The 17160-nt window shown below is 37.8% G+C and overlaps 1 protein-coding gene across 6 annotated transcripts in view; it reads right to left on the bottom strand.

The window, feature by feature from the left end:
- Positions 1-17160, bottom strand: part of NCOA2 (nuclear receptor coactivator 2) — a 193084-nt gene that overhangs the window by 58547 nt on the left and 117377 nt on the right. The gene's annotated exons all lie outside the window — the stretch shown is intronic.

Here is a 17160-nt window from a genome sequence, read left to right as displayed (position 1 = left end):
CGCTGGTATTACCCTGTGACTAACCACAGCCGCTACATTTTTCCACTGCGGCCACTAACACGGAGAGCAGGAGCCGGTTCCCTGATCTCGCACCTTCCAGCGATGCCGCCTCCTAGAACAGCAATGCCCCTGTTCAGATGTAAAACACCAGGAAAGCGTTACCAGGCATCCTACGGGCACGGCGGCTAAAGCAGAGCGGAGGTTTAGTATGGAAAGAGAAATACAGCCTTGTGCCGGCAGAGGAAGTGAGCGGGGTGGAAAGGGGCTTCCCATGGCTTCACCTCCACACAGGGAATTCTCCACTCGAGAGACAGTGTTGAATTAGAAACCGGTCCCATCCTTATAAATATGGCTACCAGGGATCAAGCATATTTTATGTAAATTACAGCGGAATAAACTTCACGCACATGAAATAATTATTAGGTATGCTCAATTAAGAGTTTAGCCTAGAGAGAGAAAAAAATTTAAATAAAATAGAAGTACTCCTGAGAGAGATACTACAAAGAATACATACATCTAATTATGTAGCATTTTAGTGATGTGTGTAATTTAGACTTTAAACTGTGGATATGTTTACAATTGTATACACAGTAATATACTAAAATATACATTAATATTTTCAGTTGGGCATCTTCCTAGTGAATATAAACTGTATTTACTTTTCTACATTAATATACAGAAGAAAGAGGGGGAAAAAAAGCCCTCACAAATATTGTCTGACAAATTTATCAGTGGGAAAGCCTCAAGCTTTATTTGAAGCTAGTTCCAGATTCTGAAAGCAAACCTTTGTGAAACCACATTAGTTTAACAGAAATTCGGAAGCCAAAAGCAATAGTTTGAAGTCTCCTGCTACATTTTAACTTTAGAAGCCTTTCTGGTTTTCCATCCTCCCAACCCAAGCTATGTCGGTTCTCTCTGGATTTCTGACAGCAGACTCCGAAGTGTGACTGACGGGCATCACCTTCTCTTAGTTGTTTTTCAAACTCTCCCTTCCTACAGGTGGTCAGGCAGGACCAGCTGAACCACCCGAAAAGCTCTCTTTGTCTGTATTCAAGCTCTACTCCAACTTCCTTAACGAAACAGGCTATAGAAATATTTCCCCCTCGATGCTCTCTGCAAAAGCAAAACATATTCGAAGTAAAGAGCAAAACCGTAGCCTCTGTAGGGATTGCAAAAAGACGAAGCATAATCCAAAAGAGAAAATTTGCATCAGGACATATTTAGGGTTTTTTCATACAAGAAAAACTTAAGGTTCTTCTTAGAACAAGAGGATCAAAAGAGAGACACTGGCAAAACCCAGGACAGGGCAGTACCCGTGCTCTACAACCTGCTGAAGAAAGAAGTCAAGAAAAAAAACAACCTGTAACTGGCAGAATCAAATTTATTATTCAATACTGGTTAACACAGGTTTTCTCAGGTGCCCCATATAATTCCTATTCTTCATAATTTTCTGGAATTGCGATTGAAATGTCACACCCGTCTCAAATCATATACCTTCATTTATATAATAATAGGTAAAAAGTAGAAGCAAAGAGATTTATTATAAGGGATACTAGAAAGCTCAAATCTGCACATTAGAGAAATCACACGAATCAAGAAAGATCCTTGTAACAGTAACAGCAACATCACTTGAAAGTCATTGTAAATGCTATATAATGTTTAAACTTGCAATTAAATTTTACACTGCAACTGTCTTGAAAACAACTTATCTTTTCCATTTTTTGTATGCATTAGTCAACTACTTTTGTCTTGCCTCATTCATATCTGTGAGTAAGTTTCCCTGCATGGTCCTTCTGATGTCTCCTGAACTGCCGAATAAAAATAAAATCCAAACAATCAATCAAGGAAACAATAAAAGTATGTAACTGGACAAAGATATGGGTAGATACAGTATTAAAAACTAATGTTAACATGTAATAGAAAGTATACTTAGCAAATGGCTAAATTTTAGTTGACATTACAGTTTTAAGTATTAGATTTAGTAACATCTGTGTCTGACTATCGCTAAGGAATGATATTGACTGTGGTAACGGACAAGAGCTTTTTAACATGAATAGGGCTATACAAAAAGTACCTTCAAATGTATAAACTTGAATAAAAACCAGAAAAAACCCAACATAAAAAGAAAGCTTGTATTCGGTAATGTGAGCAGTTTTGGATCACTACACATGATGAAGCAAAGCAGCGAAGAACGTGTAAGTTATTTTGATGCTTGGTTAACCACAGGGAAAGCAGCTCTGCCTTGTAGCTGCGTAATTGAAAGCACTACGATCCATGGCTCACATGGAACTTGATATCCACATGCACGCTTCTAACCCAGTTCCCATTGCCTTGAGACAAGTTGTTTTTCCTCCCTGAAAGCAAGTAATTTTTCAAAAGACCGGTGCCTAAGAAACAGCAACTATTTCAGCAATCAATTTTAAGACCAGCTTATCCCATCCCTGTGAATAAAGTTAGCTACTATTTTAGGGAAGTGATTATGTAGTGAGGTTGCTCTTTCATCACATAGCATACATCTGTCCAGAGCAAAGAAGCTATTAGACTCTTGAATACATTTTTTCCCCCCAGAAACTGTAGATCAAGTCTTACAGGAAAAACTATGCAACATCTCAGGAAGGTTTTAGGAGGTAAAACAAGGGAGAATTATGCATCTGCACCGAACTAAAATTAGAAAAGCTGCCATATGGCTCTGTGAAGCCAGCAGCACGTTCTTATTCATTAGGAAGCATTCTGCTAACATAAAAACACAAGGCCTTCCTGTGCTCTCCAAATGTGTTTATCTTCTCAACATCAATGCACGATATATCATCAAGCTGCTGAAATCTCCTGCAGTGCATATTAAAAAAGCACAGCTGCACTTTTTCTCAGCACATTTATTCACTGCGAGCCATCTAAGAGCACAGCTTTGCCCAGCTCCCTGACACACAACCCTCTTGTTAGCACGGCTCGGCCCCCCTTCCATCGGAAAGGGTCGTGCGCCCAGCCGCCCGCTCAGCCCCGCTCATGTGCCCGTGCCCCACTCCACTCATCACACCCACATGGTTTAGCTCCATATTTACTACTGCTGGTGGAAGCACACTTCAATGGTAAACGACCCCAGGGCTCAAGCTAAAAGCCCTTGGAAAGCTGTAAGCTCAATTACTCGCTCAGGAGTATCAGCGCTTACGACACGGTATTTTCTTCTTCGCAGGGTTTTCAACTTCTAATGGGCGCAGCTGCTCTCCGGTCCCACACATACCTGTCCCAACCTTCCCACTGCAAAGAAGCATCAGTAAGACACTAGCTCTATGAAAGGCTTTGTATTCTCACCAAACCACCAAATATAGGTAAACATTTGTGGAGCTTTTCAAGCTTGGAGTGATGCCTGCTCTTAGAAAATTCACTAACAGTAGCCAGTGTATAAAATTTTGACAGACACTGAAAGTAAAATAAGCACTGACAAACCATGACGGATTTAGGAATAGAAACAAATGGAGCTAATAACATGTAAAATTAATACTAGTTTAATTTCTCTTAATAATTTTGACATTTCTCCACCGTTCTTTTTTTGTACAAGTCAGCATTTTTGTCATCCAATACAACTTCTGTAAGAAGTAGTGCCTGAGAAATAATCACCCCTGGCTCAGTTAAACTGGCAAAGAATCAGGGTGTCAAGGACAAAAATCATGAAATTCAGCTCACGAAGAATAATATTTAACTGCTGGACAGAAAGACGCCTCGTATCTCTGCATGCATTTTTGCTAAATACTTTTAATACACACTTCACTACCTTTTCCTCGGTTTCTTCTCTTCCCCATTCTCATCTTCCCTGTGTTTTCTGTTGTCACATCTACAATCCCTTTCTTTTCCTCATGATTGCAAAACTCAACGGACTACTTCTTGAAAGTGAGGAAGAGGAGAGGAGCCAGCAGTGGAAGCAACTCCTCCCTTCTCCCCTCACCCCAGGAGCAGCGGGCTCCAAGCGCTGTGAGCCGGGGTACAGCAGTGCACGGTCCCGGCACACAGCTCCATTCAGAGCACTGAGCCTGAGTCTCACCCTCCGTAAATACACTTAAACAGCTTCCCTGAAGATTGCCAGCTCTTGGATTTAACAGCGGCAACTAAGAGTGACAATGTTATTTACAGAAATAGCGTTATTTGCAGAAATGTGCACTTACTATTCCCACATTTATCTACTTAATGCAGTGGTAGGGATTAGTCACGTCTGCGACAACCTCAGGAGGTCACTAGTTTCTGGTAGGTTAAAGACCGGGGACTGAAGCAAAATCCAGAATTACAACACCACCACCCCACCCCACCCCCAATCCTCAACAACTTGATCCATCCCCAGCACACAGTAAAAATACAAAACAACACAGCAAGTAAAACAATTTCCCTGCTGAGATTATTTCTAGTATTTTTATTTATCAGTAAAGCCACAGAAGGACAACTGCCATCCTACCATTTAAGTGAAATCCAAACTAAGAATAAAAGCAACATTGGATCTAGAAACTATTTCTCACTCCACGCCTCATTTTAAACTGCGAGGATATGTCAAACTACCACACTGTGAGTGGAAAGTTGTTTTTCATTAAGATCTCTGAATGTGGAATTAAGCTTCCATCACAACCCTCACCTGCTGACCCCCTGGACATGCTGCAACATTGACCTTTTCCACTAAGTTTTCAAAAAAAAGTGGAAGGAATATAACTGGGTGTAGTTTTACTCCTGCAGAATTTTTAGACAGGTCTTAGCTTATTAAAATATTTGAGTACATTCAACATATGCTTTTATATAAAATGAAATGGTGAGCTTAACTTGCAAACTGACAAATCAAATGTGTGTGTGTGTATTCCTGTGTTTTAAAGCTATATTCTTTCTCTTTTCTCCAAAAAGACCACTAACACTATCTTTCCAGTGTATTCTGATTGTCTAGAGAAAGAGCATAAATAAATTAATCATCAAAGGTGCTGCCTGCCCAGGACACTTAGCTATCAAAAGGCCAAAATCCAGGATGGTGCTGAGAATTTATAATTTTCACTGGTTTAAAATGCTTTTATAAATGCTGGCGGTTTGGGGCTTTTTTTTTTTTGCATTTACACTTCCTAGGAATGTGCAGTAAGCGGTATAGTCTCAAATCTCTAACTGGTTGTGGTGTAATTTAGAATATTCTATAAGTGCCCAAAATACAGTACTTAGACAACAAAGGAGTACACATGGCAGATCAAGTACACTGGCTATCAGTGCCTTACCCCAAAATACTCTCAATTTAATCAGTCACTTATTATTCTATTCTGGAATCAGATAAGCAGATTCAAATACATGTATCTGTAGCTGTATACACAAACACTTACATATCCAGGAAACAGTATTGCCTCTATGGATATTTAGATGACTTCAAAACATTCATATAAACTACTCGACTGTACATGATAACAAACACCATGCATCCATCAATGTTGACTTAAAATCTGTTACACTAATATGGCTGAATATCAAAAGAAAGAGCCAAGCTAACTGACCTCTGCACCGAAATAGTAGATACAAATATTTGGCATCAGTCAGTTTAACAAAGTAATTATTTTCTTTGGTATGTACTGAATTGGGACAGAAAATTTTACTGTATTTTTTGGCATTTACAATTTTATAAGTGTTAGATATTTACTTAATGAGTAACCTCATCTTGTTTTGATAATTCATCTCTAAAACTAGCATTAATATGAATGTCTAAATGGTGGGAGCCCGATGTTCTTTAACATTTTGGCTGAGCTGATGTTTTCAAAAAGACAAGAAACATGGCAGGATCTGATAATTTTGTTCAAAACCGGGCTCCATCAATGTCTCAGAAATAATATATTGCTTTCACAAAAGTTAACAGCTCTCCAGTTGGTTCTTTGATGCATGAAAACACAGGCAAGATTTTGAAAATAAAGATACAAGGATTAACGCTCTTTAGACTAGAATCTGCAAACGCAATTGCCAAGCTAATTAAACTTATAGGTTTCCAAAACTTAGGCCAAAATAACATACTGCAAAGGAATATTAATCTAGCCAGACTCCATTTCTTGAAGCCTCTCTCTTATGTACTCAACCAACTGTTAAAAAGAAACAGATGACTCCCTTTCTTTGAATGCCACATTGCTGTGATTACAAAATATCTTCTTTATTTTAGGATGCTGATGATAAATCTTTGTGACACACCAGATCATTCACAACAACAGGCAAAGATCCTTTTGCTTTTATAAATTGCCATCAATGACTGCAAAAGTTTTCAAGAGACCTAATATGGCGCACCAAAAAAAAATATGATGGTTCATGGGCTCAGCTCCCTGTGAGCCCATGAAGGAAAAATAATTCCATAATAAAGCGTAGGCCAAAACGGAGCACAGATAATTGAAGACAGCTAAGGAAGAACAGAAACAAGTTTAATTTAATGTGTCCATGCTAACATGGATAACAGGGCTCCTACTGCTTCTAATAGTCCAGATTACAGTAGATAAATCTTTTACAAAAAAGCTCTAAATCATTAAGGACAAGTAAAGTTTTCTTCCTATAATAGCTCAGTGTTCAGAAATAGAAGCTGGGGCCCCTCTTCTTGCTTGTCTAACCTACCATCACAGGCCTCAAGCAAACATTTAAGTCAATTTAGAAATGTTCCTACTACTGCAAGGAAAGTTGAAGGAAAAAACAAAAGTTTCCTTAAAGAACCTGTTTACTTCTGCATGTTAGTTACTTAAAGGAATTTTTAAATCCAAATCCTTTATGAAACTGTGTTTAAGATTCACTTCATATATTTCAATAGTGGCTACATTACTTCAGGTGCATTATGACTACAGCACGGCTGTTAGAAGGATGGTAATGACTATTAACACGTATCGTTTAAGATATTCTCTAAAATTAAAAGATCTTTTTTCATTACCCTAGAAAAGTTTGGCTTATCGTGTTGCTAAGATTTACAGCCAGACAAAATCACTTTTAATCTCAATTACATTAATTTGTTCTGTCACATTTTAAAATGCCTGCTAATAGAACTGAGAGGTACAAATGGGCTCCCTTCAACAGACTGAACCATACTTACAACTTAATTAATTAGGCATTATCATTTCTTGTTCTCTGTTTCAGTCATGAAGTAGTGATCAGGACCTAAATAAGTCAGTATAACCCATAAACAGAAATATAATTAAACACAAACAGTACTGCTTTCTCCATTTTCTCAGTAAGCTTTATCAGTTCCCCCCCGAGAAGAAACTTTGACCTGCCTTAAGAACAGTCCCCTTAACCGCAGGCAACTAGCCGCTCATTGGAAAGGATGCTCCATGTCATGAGGGTGGGCGCTGCCGTAGCGTAGCCGGCTCTGGAGCCTCGCTGCTCTTCCCCAGCCCCAAGCTCCTGACGCAGCACAGGCTGGGAGCGAGGTGTCCCCGTCTGGCAATCGTCACATTGGGTATGCTGAACACATCTGGCTTTAGCCAGGAAATGTTGAAGATTAAGGTCTGACTCCAGTCATGTCCCTCCTTGGCACGAAGGCTGGTAATGCAGGTCTGTCGCCAAACCTGTGCATCCAGCTAGAAGTGATAGTCCTGAACCTTTTTCTCCAGTCTGCAATTTACTTACTCGCTTGCAAAAAGGAGCATGGGTGCCTGCTCCTCACTTCACCCATCAGAGCACCAACAGGTGTGACCTTTTAAATAATAGTTGTTATTTCCACAGGATTATGGGTCTGCCTCAGCCTAAACATTTAAGGATACAGGTTTTTGAGTTAAGTATCTAAATTCTAAGTCATCAGTAGATCCAGGCCAAAGTCCTTATTAAAAAAACCAAACAACCAAACAACAACAAAAGAAACCAAACTCCCACCTTTGGAAAGGGTTTAAGCTGTCGAGATAAAGGATATATGCTCCTTGTCTGAGCTTCACAGAAAGAACAAACAATGCCCACAACCATCACAGAGCTCAGGGAAAGGAAGAGTATTCTTACACAACGACCCTCGGAAAGTCAATATCCTCCCTCAGTTATATTTAATGAAGGTTTCATGGACTGGCTTCTCTGCCTGTATCACTGACACAGCAATGCAACAACAAAAAAAAGCTTACTGGGCATCTTTACATTTTAGATTGCCAACTGCAAACATGTAATTATATTTTGAACATTAAGTACAATGGCCTGACAAGCTGTAGTATTATGTCCAGTTAAAATCAGCATCTCTAGCAGTTAGACAGATGGTGACTCAACTTCCAAGTTTAATGGTAATCACAATAATCCTTGATATTGACCAGTGTAACACTCAATGATTTATTAGTAAGTTTTGTCGCAGTCCCTAAAACAATTTGATGATTTCTTACTGCAGCGTAAGAGAAAAAACAGTATCAGAGAGATAACAGGGAATGGAATAAAACTATCACAAGTACCGAGATGCTGGTCCCAAAACTACAGCTAAAGCTGCACTGAATGCAAGGGAGAGTGTAACTGGCGAAGAAGTGGAAAACAAAACGCAGGACAATTATTAAAAAGGAGAGAAAAGAAAACAGCAAAGGCTGAAATACAAAGAAAATCCATTCTACACAAAATACCACTTTTGAGAGCTAGCGATAGGGAGTATCATGTTCAGAAAAGTCAAGAGGGATATTAAGAAATAACTAAAGATAGAAAAATAAACTCAAATGTTCAAATATTTCCTCTAAGCTAAGGAGGTAAAAGGTTTTCTAGAAAAGAAGGAAGACAGGAAGAATTTTATGTTATTGGCACAAAATACTTTGATATTTCTCCACCCAACACCAAAACAAACAAACCAAGAAAAATCTAAATGAGGGTCCTTCTGAGTTTTCCGATCTATATTTAGAATTTACAACCTTGACACGTCTTCCTCTTCTTTTTTTTTTCATTTCCAAATGAATCAATTGTTATATTTGAGCACACTTCCTCTTGAATGTTGAACATAGGCCCAGACTTAATTTGACATAGAATAACCTGTGTCTGGAAGGCATCTCCCTCAGAAGGATCATGGGAACTGCAGGTTGTTCCAAGTCTTTCTAGGAAACTGTGCCTCAGAAGAAAAAGTACCAGTAAAAGTCTAGTGCTTTTCATGCTCACACATCTTAAGATGACGAGGGAGCACTCTAACAGTCTAGCTGGATCTCTGTAACCCATCCCAAAATATTTCACCAAGTGACTCCTGCATCATGCCAAGAAACTCCACTGAAATACAATATATATTTTGAAGGACATTCAAATCTGTTCAGGAGGCCTGATAGAACCTACCAATTTCTTCATTAAGTTGCTTCAAATTTCAATTAACTTTCCACTAAGAATCTGCATCTTACATATGAGTTGGCTTTGGCCACAGATTCCAGTTGTTAGGCCGTATCCTGCCTTTGCCTGTTAGAGTCCTCTGCGGCATGCACATGGCGTAGCTCCATTTTGCTTTGCCTCAGCAAGCAAAGCAAGGTTTGCAGGGACATTCCTTCCTGATTCAAGATGAATACAACCTCAGTCACCAGAGGCACCACCCTGCTGCTTCCTCCAAAGGGGCATGTGGATACTGCTTCAGACAACACTGCAGTATCTGGAGCATCTCCAGTTATGGAGTATCTACTTTGAAAGTTTTCTACTTTAGCAGAACTTAAATTTATGTACTTTTCTGTCTTCATCTTCTGACATTTGCTCTGATCTTGTGTGAGCTAAAGAAGAGTGGTTGGCTTTCAGAGGGAGAGTATGTGTGTATGTAAGTACATACAGAAGAGCACTCATTGTCTAGTAAAGTACATATAGATGTGTCAACACACTTTAAAGATGAAAGGAAACAAGGCATATATGTCTTGGCTCTCTAACCATCTGTCTGAGGACATTCACTAGGAGCTCAACAGTGTACATGACAGAGCAAGTAACTGATCACTTGCCACGTCATCCCTCAAACTCCAGTCTATGTTCTTCCCCAGTTGCACACTGTGGATTTTCATAAAAGAAACTGAAAGCTGAAGCAGTAATTGTTTTTCATATCCTCAGTCATTTCGCATTCAAGGACCCCTATTTCTAACTAACTGTGCAGTTGTCCATACGTAGAATCTTTTATAGAAATAACAAAATGCATGACTTGGAACAGATGCAATTATCTTGGTTCTAGTTTGAACACAGAGGAGCCTTTGATCAATACCTCTTTAATGTGCTGTGAATCCACAGGTTTTCAGGATTCAAACATGGTATGAAAGGCATTGCACCCTATTGTGAGTAAATATTATATTATCACTTTTCAGGCTGCAGTCTTTAGAAAGAAAAGATAAAAGCTGAGTGACAAAAGCTAGGTTCCTTATAATAGATGATCTTATTCTGACTGAAGTATCATCACTACTCTCAGTAAATTAATTTGCTATTCCATAAATTAAGCTCCACAGAGACTGTCAAGGTAACGTGAAGTCTCCTTCTTCATTTACTTGCTTTACATGCTGCTGAGATTAGTATGTTGCATTTACTAATTTAAAGCACACAGCAAGCCCTGGTGTTCTACAGTCAGCACCTTTTACACTGCATACCCTCCAGCAATAAGAGACTACAAACACTAACATTAAGACTCAAATCAGCGGCCCCCAATTCTTCTTTAGCACCTAAACTCAGTATTTCTTCTTTATCACCTAAAGTCTGTATTTCTTATTGATTGAACACCTCTGAAGACAGAGTAGCTGGTGAGAAACACTAGACTCAGGAGCTCAGTTCATATTGTGGAGGGCTGGATGTCAGCCTGTATTTTATTTTTTTCCCAAATATAAAATGCTAAATGCCTTTATGATGCTTACAGAATCACAGAATCGCAGAACGGTAGGGGTTGGAAGGGACCTCTGGAGATCATCTAGTCCAAACCTCCGGCTAAAGCAGAATGGTTTGGGTTGGAAGGGAGCTTTAAAGATCATATAGTCCACCTTCCCCTGCCACGGGCAGGGACATCATCCACTAAATCAAGTTGCTAAAAGCCCTATCCAACCTGGCCTTGAACACTTCCAGGGATGGGGCATCCACAGCTTCTCAAGGCAACCTGTTCCAGTGTCTCACCACCCTTACTGTAAAAAATTTCTTCCTTATGTCCAATCTAAATCTACCCTCTTTCAGCTTAAAACCATTGCCACTTGTCCTGTCACTACAGGCCTCAGCAAAAAGTATCTTTCTGTCTTTCTTATAAGCCCCCTTTATATATTGAAAGGCTTCAATAAGGTCTCCCCAGAGCTGCCTCCTCTCCAGGCTGAACAACCCCAACTCTCTCAAGACTTTAAGCCCAGTGTGGACACACCTACATGTCATCAAGGGGTCTTCTGCTACTCTTCTCGTAAGTCACAATTAATTAAATTGTAACACTGCTTCCAGAGAAAACTATTAGTACAGCTAAAAAGATATAACTTATGTGTAGATAAGGTCTAACCCAAGTAGTCTGCATGATACGCAACTTCAGTACAATAAGCAAACCCCAGGAAATTTCCTACTTGATGGGTCTGCTGGCTAGTAACTACTTTTCATCAGAGCCAGAAAAGAAACTGATGGTCTGCATTACCTAAAACCAGTTTAAATTCTTCAGTTAATCAGCAGTTCTCTGGAGGCATGAAAGTAGTAAAGTCAACATAACTGGATATTTAGCCAAAAAGCTTTACAATGTTCAGAGGAAGATCAAAGCCATTTTCAGTGCATCACTCTCAGCTGTAGGTAGAGGAGACAGCAACGCAAATTCAGTAATAGATTTTTTGGTAAATGTTCTGCATAAATTGCTCAGCTTCACAGCATAAATTCTTCTGACACTGAATTCAGTCTTAAAATCCTATCAGGCTGAAAGCACAGCACATACAAATAATAATAGCCATAGAGAACTCCTTCAAAAAAAAAAGAGTCAAAAATTGGCATCAATTTTAAATCTCCTGCCAACTCAAATATGATTTACATAAAAAAATATAATCACGGTAAAATTGACCAACTGAAATATTTGCAAAGCAAAAAACAATGAACAAAAAACAAGTCTGCATATGCTCTCTTCTCTTAGTATCCTGATTTTGTAAGATATTTATGCACATAACTTTAAACCTTTAAGTAGTTCCACTGACTTAACAGGGATTGCTCATCTGCTTAAAGTTAGGCAGTTGCTTAAATACCTTGTGAAATATGAATCTAAATTCAGATCTGATAAATTCAAAGTAGCAGCAGCCAAAGCAACACCTCATTACAGCTTTAAGACCATGCTGTTCTCCTTTAGAAAGCAATTTTACTTGCATACTGGCGCTGGAGGCAACAATAAACCATCTACTGGAGTGACCCTGTGATTACAAAGTAGTACTGCTATGGGGAAGCAAAAACTGGTTTTGCTATCAAATGTGAAACCAGAAAAAGAAGATATATAATTAACAACAAGCCTTCTTTTTTAATTCATACAGGTTCCATAGTTCTTGCATGTCTTTCTTCACCAAGCACTTCTCCTTCTCTCAATGTTGTTTAGTTTTCACACAGTGATTCATTCTGTCCAAGGTCTGTCTTGTATGGCTATTCTGTAAACAAGATCTGACAACTCAGAAGTGTGTATTAACAGCTAAACTGAAAATCACCACCCTGGTATCCGTTCCCTGTACTACTGAAAAGCTGACCTACAGAACACAAAACCTCTTCAGAAACTGATGACACATAAAAGCTGGACTCTGCAGGAGAATGGAACTGAGACATAAAATTGCATCTGGGGACACTTTGGCACACTAGGTTATATCCCACCGTATGTGAATCTAACTAAGACAGGTGGATGCCATCCTAAAAAAAAACCTCCACAAAACAGAAAGGTATGGAGAGTAGAAGGAGAAAAATAAGAGATACAGACCTGGAGTTTAATAAAAGGCACTCAGGGGACTTGAGAAAAAAACCCAACACATCTTGTACTTGATGTCAGGACACATTCTACTGAAGGGGTCAGAGGAGAGTGCTTAGCTAGAGAAACTGCTGAAGAAGCTTAAGGTGATCTTCAGTATTCACTGTACCTACTGCATTGCTGATAGCCAGAGAAGAGGGTAAAAGCACAACTAGATAATGAAGAGAAGGTGGTTTCAAAGCCGGAACCAGGAGATCTTCAAGCAGTGAAATGTAACAAATAGTCTCTGCTTTAAAATGTGAGCTATTTACTTGCTGAGACTGAGGTTAGCATGATGGATAAAAAGAGCTTTAAACTAAGGCCAAAGGTTTAATTTTAATATCCTGCTTAATACCTAGAAGGGAAAAAAAAATCAGCTAAAGGGGGCCAGACCAATCAAAAACAATGAGAAAAAAAAACGCTAACATAGTGAGAGGAGTCAAGGGGATGACAAGATTCAAGGAAAAGGACTACTGCAGGTATGAAATCAAATGAGATTGTGAAACAGTTCAACTGATGGTAAACTACGGAACAAAAGAATCCAGACTCCTTTCATTTGCCATCAGAATTTTATTGTCTTCAGATATGAGAAAACATTTTCAGCAGTATTTATACAACTGAAATGAATCTGTCTTAGGTGCTGAAGTTGTTTCTTAAAAATAAGGTAGGATCCTAAAATGAATCAAGACAGTATTTTACTAAATATATTTCTTAAGTACAATCAAATGGCTTTATAGCTTCTTGGTTGTCTGGCATATAAAGGAACGTTTATCCCCAGTGGTCTTTACACTTGCCTAAAACAAGCTTTTTTAATTAAGCACATGCAAATCACAACTTTCTGTGCTTGTATGCATCTGTGTACATTATGAACACATCTGCAACATATATGACTATTATTCAACATAGACTGCAAATAACAGGAGAGCTTACACTTTAACTATCATGTAACACTACCACAAACCTGCCATTTCATATCACTTTTATGCTATAAGTAAAAAACTGAATTATTTTTTTCCCCAAGTGCTTGAAACACAAGTCTCAATTCCCCAGCAGAAGTATCCACTTAAGATTTACTTGAATACAACTTCTGTTTCATCTTCATGCTAAAATCACAATTTTTCATCTCCTCTGGACAGCCACAAATCTCTGTCCAATCACTGTAAGATAATATGGTAAAAGTCCTGAGTAGAAAATTAAGCTTTTGTAAAGAAACTTGTCTTCATTTTCCCAAGTACTAAAAACATTTCAAAACCCACATTAAAACTACACGCAATGGTTACATCTTCCAAATATCTTTCATTCTTCTAATGAATTCAGTTACACGCATATATTTATAACTTGCTTTCAAATTGTAATAAACCAAATCTCTAACATACCACAACTAAAGAATCTTTGAAGTACATACTGTGGGAAATGATTTAAAGATAACAGATATAGTATTTCAAATATATATTTGCATACAAAAGAGATCAGGATAACATTATACTAAATTATATAGTATTACCAGTGTAAAAAATCTATTACTTTTTTCCACTACCAGCCCAGAAAGCTCGACATGGGAAATGAATATCAATCTATATTTCTTCCTTCCTTGTTTCCATTCCTAGAACCTAGGATAAAGTCTCCTTGTCGAATCTCAGTAGCAGCTATAAAACTTGTTGCTTTCAGTGGCTTTGCAAAGTATTTATAACTGACTGCGCTTTTGTAAGTGATTCGACCTTAATGTGCAATTCTGTTTATAGATGAAGAAGAAAATTTGTGAAGAATTTTTAGTGTTTATTTCAAAAATCCAACCTCTTGACTAAAACTTCTAAGTAATAAAACTGTAAAATAAGTTTCAACTACTTTAATCTGTCTTCAAAAACACGCAGAGCAGACCCACTGTGCAAAACCTGAGCCATCTTAATTTGCCTGTTTCAGGACATTCATTTAGTTTTCTCCTACAGGTATTTAGTGTAACACTAAAAATCAACAAAATATTTTAACTGTAAGAAAATATGATTTTTAACCTGAGTCTCATGGCACTTTATGCAAGTATAGTATTATTTTCATGACTTTATTTTAGAAATACATAGTTAAGATAATGCAAGTGTTCCACCACTGCAAAGGTCTTTCAATATGTCTTGGCAGTGGAAAAGCAATCAAAAAGATTTGGAACAACCTAAAAGTTAATGCATTCAAACAATGAATATATATATAAGTGCAGGATTCCCAATGTGAGGTGATAAACTACCTAAAAAATAGGAGACAGCAATAGTAATAGCCTCATGAGGATTTCAATCTGTTTGCCTTGCTTAGGTCAGCTTTTTTGTGGTCAACAGAAGTATAGGTGTACTGTACTGTTCCTGAAGTTTGAAAGTTTACTATATGTCAGTGATATTTGTTAATGAAATGTCTGTTCAAAACAATGTTGCGTTTCAGAATATGCTGTCATTTGACTTTTTTCTTAAAAGGAAAAAAGCCTTTTAAATTTGCTATAACAACAGAGATGTAGCTTCGATGTAGAAATTGGTATCAAACTTTTTAATTAAAGGAATAATTTCAATTATTCTAATCTTTGTTTCTGCATCCTGAGATGCTATTAATGACCACCTTGAAGCTATCAGTGTTTTGCGATGTCCCTTAGAGAGGCTTAAAGTCTAGTCTGGACCAGCTATGAGTTTTATGTAAAGACCCGCACAGTTATCAGACAGTCTAATTGTTCTCAGCTGAAAAACCTTCTGCAACAAATCAACATAATAAAGAGTAATTTAGTATCTTTATTGCTTAAGGGTTGCAAACTACTTCTACATGTTGAAATAAAAAGTATTCACAGCATTTTAGTTTGTCTTTAGAATTGTACTTTCGGTTGTTTTTGCAATAAAACTTTATGAGCTTAGAAAATGAAGTGTACATTCAGCTCTGGAACAATTCTGGCCCAAGATGACTTAAATAATTTTTTCTCTGTGTGCCCACTTCCAGGAAAACACTATTTTTTCATCCTTATCCCTTGTCAGGCAAGGATAAGGATAATGTGTCTCTTGGTGACAGCATAACCAAAATACAAAACTGAAGGGAAGAAGAAAAGAAAAGAAGGAAAAAAAATTAAATCTCAAAAGCCAGCTAGGTGCAAAATGATGATGGACACCATGCCAGGTTAAGAGGTATACTTCTAATATGGGGCATGGCAACCTCACCAGAACATCCATTAAAAAAATTATGGCAACCTAGTAGCAATAAGAATAGAACAGGCTGAGAAATAGGAACATCCACGAAGATTAATCAATTAGAGCCACTTCAGAGGCAGCTGACACATAATTTGACATTTCCCACTTTCCATTTAGCTTGGAATAGGCTGATATCCGAAACTACAGCTCTACTTACCTACTTCTTCTAGAGAGAAATCTGTATCTAAATTATGCAAAGTGTAATCTCCACTTCTACAACTTCACACATACAGTACGGAAAAGTAAGCATTATTTTCCCACAGAAATAACGGAATACTGAAGAAGTGAAAGATGTTAATTACAGTGTTTGAAAACCAAAGGAATCACTCTAAACAGTTTTATAAAGACATTGCAATCTTCTAAATTAGAAGAAAAACAATATGCACCTACTTTAAGAATCTGAATCTGCCCCAAACACCTGCAGTGCTATTCACGCCTGCACAGACAGACCTGTGCCACAAAACCCACTCCAAAAATTTAAGAGTTTCTAAAAAGATTTTTTTTTCTTTAAATAGGAAATATATCAAAAGAGAAGAAATACAAAACTAATCTTCTAGACAAAGAACAGGAAGAAAACTGTCACGTTCTCTGGTTTACGTTTATAACAGGACCCTATCTAGAGATTAGAATAGTTTCAAATCTATTGTAGTTGAGGATATGATGTCATCATTTAAGGGACGCAGATAATTTAGTCCACAATATCTATTCATATCAACAAAAGAAAGCAAAAGGGGGGATGCAGAATACTTTCATACCCCACTCTCCTGGATTAATCCTATTTTACATGGATTCATCATCCATGTCAGAGTATTTAAGTAGTCTTTGCATTTTTCCCCCAAAGCCATCTGCTCATTTAACTTTTGTAAAAGCACAACTGATTTCAACTCCGTCAGATGCACACAGTGGACTGACCGATTTTCTCTCTCAGCAATTTCTGAATTTTCTGTGAAGTTTATTTTTAAAATACTGAATATAATACTTAACACACTTCGTTCACATGACATCACAGCATTTTTCATTACAGATTAATGAAAAACCTGGGAATTTGCTACAGAAAAGCTGAAGAGACTATTGGGTTTGCCAAAAATAAAGTAATAATCAACACAGAAAATATTA

Source organism: Grus americana, chromosome 2, assembly GCF_028858705.1.
Source record: "Grus americana isolate bGruAme1 chromosome 2, bGruAme1.mat, whole genome shotgun sequence".
Lineage (NCBI taxonomy): Eukaryota > Metazoa > Chordata > Aves > Gruiformes > Gruidae > Grus > Grus americana.
Note: the sequence above shows the minus strand (reverse complement) of the source record. Positions and strands in the feature narration are given on the sequence as shown.